The 10511-nt window shown below is 36.7% G+C and overlaps 1 long non-coding RNA gene across 1 annotated transcript in view; it reads left to right on the top strand.

Moving 5' to 3' along the window:
- Positions 1-3433: 3433 nt before the first annotated feature.
- The window catches only part of LOC111742535, a 36738-nt gene continuing 29660 nt past the window's right edge, over positions 3434-10511 (top strand). The window contains exon 1 of the long non-coding RNA XR_002781367.1: positions 3434-3490. This is a non-coding gene — a long non-coding RNA (uncharacterized LOC111742535). The remainder of the gene's footprint in view (positions 3491-10511) is intronic.

Raw genomic sequence — 10511 nt, 5'->3', positions numbered from 1 at the left:
ATTTATTTATATTCATGTTCAAGAATTAATGCGTTGCCGAAAAGCCACCTGGAGTGAATACGTTAGTACCTCCTGTTTTTGTCTGCAGTTTTACAATTATTCGGGGCCTTTTTGAAAAGTGGCTACAGTTTCTTTGAGCCGATAATATGTCGTCTCAGCAAAACAGTGTTTTAAGCTTGTGGGACGGGTTTTTTTGAGCCTTTTCTGAAGAGCAGGCTTATCATGATCCTTGTCATCTTTATAATTTCAGTCAAGTGACATTATTTCAGGTATTAGATTCAAATTAAGCAGACATAGTTCTCCCTCTTTGGGAATGTAAAATGTGAAAAGAAGACCTAGCATCATAAAACAGATACTTTAAGACTAATTAATTAAATGTATGAAAAGATAAAATTGATGGTCATTTAGCGTCAAAATCTTGCAAAATTAAACAAGAAAGGGAAAATTGGAGGCTTACAAATTTTAGCTTATAAAAATCTGTTTTACTTGTCAGCATTTAAAATAGACTCTGTGTCATCCTTCCTAACTTGCTCTTACTGTGTTTGGATTGTTTACATCCCAATGCATAGATTTTTGTGCCTGGGCGTAACCAGGCACAAAAATTATTCTGTCTCTTAGAATAAAGGTAAAATCAGAGATACTGCATCTTAAAGTTAATCTCTGCTTCAATTAACAATCATGGAACAATATTTATACTTATATATGATATAGACACCAGCTGCGATTATGTTTTATGAATTAATGTGGAATATGCGTTATGGTGAATTGTTATTTACACCTTCACTCTTCAGTTTCTGAAGAGCTGGCTTCACACCTGGATGAATTTAAACCAGGTGTCTAATTTGTACATTCCGAACACAGAAATCACTTGGTCCAAATTCTTCCATGAATGAATATAAAACAAAACTTTGAGATAATAAACTGGGTTCCAGAATTCATGCCATTTAAATTCTATGGACTTTCCCAATTTGTGTTTACAAAGATTCTCTCCTTGATCAAACTCTGCTCAGGCTCCCCTGAGTTTTTCAATTCAGCCTCAACTTTTAGACTCTTCTGTTTGTCTCTGCATTTTCCAATTTTAGCAAGAATCCTCTTAAGTTGGTTTAGCTAGAATCTCCCATCTGATCACCCCCGATATCTAACACGGTTCTTTGTTTGTCACAATCCCCCAGGTGACGTCTGACCACTCTTGGCCTGTCTTCAGCAAGAATCTCTTCAGGCCAATTTAGCCAGAATGCCCTCTACCCCTCCCGTTTCCTTTTAGTAATTTTCCATTCACTGACGCCCACTGTCTCTTTGGCTATCAATTCCCACTTGGCTGTGTTGTATTAGGAACTGAGTCCAATCTCTCCCACGACTGCAAGCCCCCATTTTAGTGGTCTCCACACCCATCACAAAGCCTCCCCAAGCAAAATCTTCCTTGCTGTCTTGTAACAAATGTCATCGAATAATTTTTCTTCGGCAGTGTTAAGTTCTATTTAGACCTATGTAAAAAGGACAGCTGACCCTACCCAAATCAGAGTTCTGTGGAAATAATCATAAGATTATAAATGAAAAGCTGCTGGATACCAAGTACACAGGTGATCATAAAAGTATGGCAATATTAAAAAGGCCAATGAGATTCTGTTATGTCCATATTAAATATACAACATAATTTTAACATCTGATTTCACATTTCTAATCCATCCAAAATAATATTTTTTCTCAATATAAAAATACATGCCTATTATCATAAATAATAAAAATAAAGTAAAAATAACATATAATTCCATCATTTAGAGAATCAATATTTCCTTTTGACGTTTTTAAAACCATTAGTAATTCAAAATGTGTTTCTTTGTAAAAATGTTAAAATCATATCATTTTTGTATGCTTCTTTTTCACTTAATATTTTCAGGACCATTTCCCTATATCATGAAATAATCTTCAAAGTTTGATATTTAATGACTGCCTATTATTTCCTTGTATAAAAGTATCTCTTTTTTTCCAAAAGTACTTTTTTTTTTTTTTTTTGGTATATTTAGGTCATGATCCCTTTTAGGTAAATGTATTGCATAACTGTGAAGATATGTGTGCGTGAGATGCACATCAAATAGCCTAAGATAGGAACTAAGTAAAAAGAAAAAAAACTAATTTTTATATAAATATTCTAGCTGGCTTAGGAAATTCTTTTAAACAAACTGTCTTTTATGCATTCCTCCTTAAATATGCTTTGTAAAGTGTAAGAGTTTAAAAAATACCAATACTTTGTGATTGTAGGAATTTTAAATTTTTTGTCATTATGATTTAATTTACTTGACTAAATTCCTCTGTCATCTTCTCCCTATGGCTTTGAGAAACCTTGTATTAACACTTAGTAATGAACTAGGGTCGAAATTATAATACAATGCTCTCACTTGCCCTGATGACTCAGTATGGATCCTGCATAAGTTAGCATGCCTTTGGGCAGCACATTTAATTCCATGTTTACAGTGTTTGATAGAATGAAAGATGGTGCAGTGCATAGTGTACAAGTTAGAATCTAAAGAGGAAAGGCATTCGTTCAATCTTAGAGGAAAACAGCACATAGGAACCGACAGTGGAATTTCTGAAATCCTGGACTTAGCTCTGCTTCAATAAATGCAAGTTTATTGATCAATTGAATTACCCCAATAGCATTACTGTCCAGAAAATCAGGAGAAGGAAGAGGAAGAAAATAATTTTCTGTGTGAGTATAAGACTAATAAATGGCAAATGAATTCTGAATGGCACTTGGTTGGACCAAACTTTAGTTCTAAAACTTGTATTTCTCCGTCTCTGTCTCTCTGTGTATATATACGTACACACACACACACATACACACACACACACACACACATCAAAAATGTAAAATATATTAAAAATAGTCTATCGTAAAATATAGTTAGAAACTAGTAAAATATGAGAATCAACTTTTGAAACATGAAGGAAACTCAGAGAGTTTTTACAACTACTAGAGTTTACAAACGAGGAAACAGAGGCTCTGGGAATGTGTGTGCCAGGATTCCGACCACGCCATCCAGACCAGTCACCACTACTCTACATACTTAGACAATGAGAAGAACTTTAGTTATTACATGATCAGCCCCATTTCCCCTCTGAAGAATGACTGCCGTTTACAGACATGCATCCTCCTGGTGACTACAGATTTCTAAAGCTGTAGTCATTTCTCTGAGAATGTTCCTTTAAAGGCCTTTGCATTGGGGACACAGAAAAAAAAAAAAAAAGTCTTCTCTCTGTAAAGCTAATTCTTCAGGCTGATGACTCTCTTCCTGGGTGACCACAGATAGTCATGTGGCTTTGAATTCCACCGATATTTTCTGGACTATTGCAAAAGCCTCCAACTTTTTTCCTACCTTCTCTCTGGCTCCCCGCTGGTTTATTCTCCACATGTCAGCAAAAACACTTATTTTTCAACTTGAAATCAGAGCAAGTCACTGCCAGCTTGAATCCCAAGGCTTTCCATCTTAAGGTAAAATCAGAACTCTTTACCATGGATCATAACTATTTCCCCTTCTTCACTTTGGCTAAGCTACACTGGCCTTTCAGAGGCTCAAAGGATAGCCCAAGCATGTTCCTACCTCAGCATCTTGGTCCTTGCTGTTCCTTCTGCCCGGTATGCTCTTCCCTCAGATATGCACATAACTCATTTCTTCACTTCATTCATTTGCTTCTTGCAAAGATCTCCTCCTCAAACAGTGTTCTCTGCCACCGTACCTAAAAGAGCACATTCCTTCACTTTATGCCCTTCCCTTCTTGATCTGTCTGCTAAGAACTTGCCATTCTCTGAAATAGGTTTTATGTTTATGTGTTGATTTTTTTCTCCAGGTTCTGTTAGAGTGGAAGCCTCCTGAGGACAGAGACCTTTTCCTTTGGGTTCACTGCTGTATCCTCAGTGCCTTCAATGGTCTTGGCATGTAATAGGTGCTCAATTATGATTTATTCTTAAGCGAATGATGCAATATCTATTTTCAAGTGCTAAAATTGGAGCAAGGGTTGAAATTCTAACAAGAGCTGAGAAACAAAAGGAATATCTTCTCTAGCCTTAAGTAAGAGTCTTGTAAATGTCTTTCTTCCTCATACCTAGTGCCAGTCTTTCTCTGTCCCTCAGTCACCGCACTGATCAGACACCACAACTGAAATAAGGAAGTGTAAGCATTTGTCCAGGGGCTTGGTTGTGATGTCTCTCATTTAGTTGTATTAGATCTTCAATCCTTACATTTCTCTTATTAATAGTTTTTGGTTAAGCTCTATTAAAGTTAGAAAAACAAAGGTGACCATGAGAAAAATTCTAAATAGTTGATTGACTATATATAACTGCAGACAGACTCTGGTGATGGGCTAATTTGCAGATAGTTTGTCCACATACAGGAAAGTGCTTGATTTGTGGCTCATAAATAACAAATTAATGACAATACTATAATAGCTAAATTAAAACAGAGTTTAAAATAATGTTAAAGTATGCTTTGATTGAAGTCAGAAAAATTATTAAAAATTAATGTTCTGTCTTTGAACAAATTGACTGATACATCATAAATGTTCTCCTCTTAAGTGTCTTATTTTACATAAAACATTTGCTGCTAAAGAAGAAACAGTTTTGGTTTTTTTTCTGAAGCTTCTCTTGGATCTTCTAATCTTTCTAAATTTCATTGTATATGTGGGAAATGAAAGTTCAGAACAACTCCCATTAGGATAAAGGGGCTGAAAAACTTAACAGTAAAAAAATGTACTCTAAGTAGATTTTGTCCATGCTTATCTGTATCCTGGGAAGACTCATTGCTATGTATTACATTTCCCTTCAGCACTGCCTTTGTATAAGGTTATGCTCCCAGCCACTTTCCTATAGAAAGACAAGCTGGCTGAAACAGGACTGTGCTACTTGCTTTTTCTTTCTCTGAAAGGATAATCATCTATATTTTAAATCCACTGTCATGTTGGCTTAGAAAAAGTTACTGTACTTGTGGGATCATCATTTTTTTTTCAAAAAAAAAGACTATACTTGAAAAGAAGTCCAACAGATAATTTAAGTTTGTGAGGTGAAACTCATTTCTGCTAATGGCAGACGAATGGTTATTCCTCTGCAGACTGTCTATTCATAGTAATAGAATAATTCAATCAAATTAAAAAGGTGGAGACGTTTTTCATTAAATTACAATGAACAATCAGCCAACGCAAAGCATACTGTGCTCTGAAATAGATAATTCAGTGATGAAGCTTTTCTAGAGAAAGAAAAGGATTTCAATTAAAAAACTATATAAACTTACTTAACAGGCTATGTTATAGGAAAGGAAATAGTGGTTCAAATTTTTGTCCTAACCTACTGGGAATCAAGTCCTCTATAATGCTGGTCAAACTTAACTGCAAAAATAATTTTCTTCATTTTATAAATGGAGAAATGTGGAGGCCCTAAGGTTTAGTAAGTTCAGCAAGGTCACAGAGCTACTAAGTGACTGGGGTTAGGTTGGAATTTAGCTCTGGGTCTAAATGTCATCTTTCCACGTCGCTGCATTGTCTCTCCTTTATGCTGTTAATTTTCCGTTGATCCGAAAAGCTTGAGTTGTATTGATCTTTCCCAACCCCAATATTTCAGCTCACGCTTTTTTCCTTTTTTCTATAAGCACGGGATGCTCAAAACGTGAGACACAGAGTTCCACCCCAGGCTTGAGTAATTTGGGCAACTCTTGTGTACTCTGAGTACAGAAGACCTGCCCTCCCATTATCTTTAGACCTACACGCCTTATAACAAGCCAACTCATGTCCTGCATACAATCATAGGAGATGATTTGCATTTAAGTCTCTCTCCAAAGACAGGAAACTTTAACTTGCTTCGGGATGAAAACCCACTCTTCTTTGAGAGAACTTAGTATAAAGAAACCAGCATTTGATGTGCAACTTGACCTTGCTTTAATGCTGGCATCACCTCCTTTCCTGTCTTCTGTTCCGTGTTTATGCAAATTTAGCAGGCCGAGAACTCTCCACTGAGTTTTGTACTTCATCATTTTTGCCCCTGTTTGACATCAGGTATGAACACTAGATATATTTAGTCACCGTCTCCCTTGCTAGCCATAATTTTTGCAATCCTATCTCAGGAAGATTGAAACAGAAATGAACAATTTTACCATCCCCATAGCGAGCGTCTGATTATGATGACCAGACAGGCAGTTGGCCCTCTGGAAGGGATGTTAAAACATCTTCCAGGTAATGAAACATCACTGAAAAGGGGATGAGATGGATACCTTTTGTAAGAAATACTTGGATAAACTACTTCAAAAGGAAAAGGTATGGACATTAATTTTTAGGATAGCAAAACCACTCTGTACAGTACTGTCATGACGGATACTTGACAGTATGCATTTGTTAAAACCCATATAATGCACAATACAAAGAGCGAACCCTAATATAAACTATGGACCTTAGTTAATCACAATGTATTAATATTAGTTCATCAGTTATAACAAGTGTTGCATACCAATGCAAGATGATAACGATAGGAGAATCTGTGGGAGGCAGGAGAGAGAAAGGGGGTATATGGAAATTAACTGTACATTCTGCTCAGTTTGATAAGCCTAAACCCTAAAAAAATAAAGCCTACTAATTTTTAAAAAAGGGAACTAATAATTTCTTTATTACTCTAAATAAACACGTTTAAGTCACAGTAGGTGCCCATTATTCTCAAAATATAATGGGGCCACAATTCCAGGGTTTTTATTTTGCTTGTGGGGTGTTAAGTTTGTGACCATAGCTAAATTGCCAGGGGCAGTTAAGGAGAAAGGATGGTCTGTATTTTTCCTAAATGAAGGGCGAACACACGTTATAGACCATTGGTTTGAAGGAGAACCAAATGGTATGCTCAGGTGGCCACGAGTTTGCGTATCTGGCTCCTAAGCTCTGAGGCTGATGGGAAATAAGTTCTAGCCCATCATCCAGGCTTTTGGCTCAGCTCCTCCAGGAGCTCCTCTTGCTAGATGGTTGCTAGGATTCCAGCCTTGGGAGCCATTGTTTGCAGCTGGGATGGCAGCTGCTGTGAGGCAAGGACAGGCCAAGGACAGACTCCTTCCCAACCTCCCTGCTCCTCAAGGAATGGCTGAGGGATCCAACTGAGAAAGAATCTACCTTAGATCTATATTTTGGCTTGGTTTTAAAAATTAAGGTCCTACAAAGAGTTCCCATGGATTTTATCAGTGAAAGAAGGACATAAAAACTAGCACTGAAGGATGTCTTAATTATTTGAGATTATCTATATTTAATATTTATTCTTCAATCAGATAAAAAATGTCACTTGATCTTGGAATCAATAAAAGAAATAGCCAGTTATTTGTTTATTCATTTTAAACATATTTCCTGAGGAGCTCAAAGCACTTTATGAATATAGAGTTATTCAGTAGATGACATTAAAGCAATCCTATAAGTAGGCATGTGTTTGATTAAAAAAAAAAAGGTTATCTTCCTCTATATATGGAAAGAAAAAAAACAAGGGAAAGAAAGATAGCAATGCTAAATAACGTTAAATGCAAGGATGGCTATGTAGTCTAACAATATTATAGAGAATGGCCTGACTAGAAATTGTGTGATGGTTTCTCATTTCAAAAATTTAAGAATTTTCCAGTTTTCATGTAACTTCTTACTGATATTAGCTCATATATCCTAATTGGCTTACTAATGGTTATATGGTAGTTTTCCTCTTCTTCTTGGCTACTTAGAGAGAGACTGAGAGAGATGGGGGGAGGGCGGAGGAGAGAAAGAGAGAGAGGGAGGGAGGGAGAGAGAAAGAGAAGGCAGATTTAAATAGAAAAAATATTTAAGAAAATAAAGTCAAATTTGGAAAGCATATTTAAATTAAGGAAGGATTCTAGAGTAGAAAAGTAGATTCTAGTGGACGATAAAGATCATATAATTTAGCATTTTCATTTTAAATGTTTTGCCCCAAAGCACAAAGTTAAAGGCAGTGCAGGATTGAGGGGCTCCGTTATGTTACCCAGGGCTCACCCTCTGACAGGAAGCCCCGGAAGAGATGGCCTCCACTTCTGGTCTCCCCGAATGCACGCCCATCCGGCTTTTGTCTCTACCACTGCTCGGAAGCAATTCCTGTCCCCATCCCCAGTGACTTCCAAGTTGCCAGAGCCAACGATTGTTTGTTGTCATCTTGCCTCCCAATTAGCAGAACTTGGCGCAGTTGATCACTCTGCTTTTCACACTTAATTCCCTTGGGTTCTAGCATGTTCCTGCCTGTCATGGATCTCTTTTCAGCCTCCTTAGCCAGGGCATCCTCATTAGACCTCGAAACATTGGCACACCTTAGAGCTCATTTGACCTCTCCTCGGCCACTTCGCTCCTCTCCTTGCCTGATAACCAGCTGCCAACCACAATCTTCCTCCCTGAGGAGACACCTGTTAAGGTGTTTCAAAATGAAAATGTCGGAATCTGAACTTTTATTTCCCTCTCCTCCGTAAACGTGCTCATCCTTCAGGAAATGGCAACTCTTTTCCTCCAGTTACTTGAATTAAAATTTTGGTCCTCTTACTGGCATTAAAAAAAAAAAACAAAAAAAACAAAAAACAAAAAAAAACAGGCAACTGTAAAAATCAAAACCCTGGTGTTGCATAACGCTTCGCTCGCTGCTAATTCTCCAGCTCTGCCACAGAGGTTTCAGCTCTCTTACTTGTCTATTCCTGGACTGAATGGTTCTTTCCTGTAAAACCAGAGCACAGGCCAGGAATGCGGATGGAATTTGGATGGTTGCTAGGTTACTTGGTACATTCTATCTCTGTTTACTGTTACTGCGAAGACTCATAGAAGTGTGAGATTTTCAATAGGAAAACACACTCTTTCGAGGCTTATAAAAAATCAAATGCTAAGCGAAAAGCACGAATAAAAAAATCTTTGAGATTCTTCCTTTTTCCTTCTAGAAAATATATTTCTAAGTTTTTAAAACAGAATTGAAATAGAAAAAAATGAATAAATGCTTTAAGAATCATCGTGTGGAAGCCCACAGTGTTGGCTATACACCGAGCCTGAACAAAAATATCACACTGAACACAGGCCCCGAGGTAGGGTAGATTTCATTTAGATAGAAATGTACAGGAAAGGAAGGGGCTGCTATTTTCATTTTATGAGTTTTAGATAGTGTCATTTACCATTCGAATAAATGAAAGAGAATAATTACATTCAGAGTGTTTAGAGAAGTGTTTTTTACTTCATAAAATAATGAAAACAGTGTGCTTGGAAATCACAGTGCCTTATTGTAAGATATTTTCCTGGTTAATCGTGACTCACTAGAGCCCTTTTATATAAGCTCACCGAAGTTCAGGATCCTCAGAAGTTCTTCATCTGATGCGTTATTTTAAGGGGTCTCCTGGGCCAGGCCCCCATTCTAGACCTTGATGATAGCACTGCAGTGAGCCTCTGGGTATATTTTTTTCTTGTTAGGTAACTTCTTAGTTATCAATCAAGTATGTCTCTTCTTGATTGCTACTTCGTTATAACACAGAAATAAAAAGGGGAGAAATGGTTTTAACAGGTTAACCAAAAAACATGTGGTCCATAAGAAATATTATATACGTAGAAATAATAGCTGCCTTAAATAATACACCTAAAAGATATTTCATGAGATCCAGTTATTTCAGATTGTTTCATTGTTTATGGTCATTGATAAAGCCAGTAGATGTAACCAGAGTGGTAGGCAAAATAATATATTTTTACATATATCACATACATATGAATATGTTTTTACATATACGTTATACATATTATATGTAATATATCACATATATAATGCTCTACATGTATAGAGAAAGATAAATGTCATCTAAATGTTCCTTCTTTACTATCTCAAAAGTCCAAGGATCAATAAATGATGTACAAACCTAAATAAATGATCTACAAATTCACACCAAATGATATATTCTTATTATTTCTAGGGAAAAGCCATTTTTAAATGAATAACTATTTTCACACATTTTCTACATAGACACCTCAAATTAAAAGCATTTGAAAGCAAAATGATATTGCCTTATTGGGTGTGTGATTTATCTTCTACCAGTGTCTTAGAAATAGCTCATAATTGTGGAAAAGAACATAATTTTGAGAAGATCGTCTCTGATTATTTCAAACATGCTATAAGTATTGGTGTGTGTGTGTAAGAAGGTGCTATTTCATGACAGTTAAAAGCAAAGGAATATAAAGGAAAATAGTTCTTTAAGAACGACAGCCATTTTCACCACTAGGGCGGTGGCTATGGCAGGGTGAGACATGGCAAGATGTGGACTCTATCTGGATAGAAGGGCCGACAAGTGTTGCCAACAGTCTGGCTGAGAGGTGTGAGATAAAGGAATCGGGTGGCTTCAGGCTTTTTTGACCTGAGGAACAAAATAAAGAAAACTTTATTGAGATAAAGAAGGTTGGAAGAAAGGGACAAGTTCAGGGAGATGTGGAAACCAAGAGTTTGCTTTGGAGCATTTTAAGTTTGAGATGCCTATGAGACATCCAAGTGGAGA

This window comes from Pteropus vampyrus, unplaced genomic scaffold (genome assembly GCF_000151845.1).
Source record: "Pteropus vampyrus isolate Shadow unplaced genomic scaffold, Pvam_2.0 Scaffold96, whole genome shotgun sequence".
In the NCBI taxonomy this organism is placed as follows: domain Eukaryota; kingdom Metazoa; phylum Chordata; class Mammalia; order Chiroptera; family Pteropodidae; genus Pteropus; species Pteropus vampyrus.
This window is presented reverse-complemented; position numbering and strand designations above follow the sequence as displayed.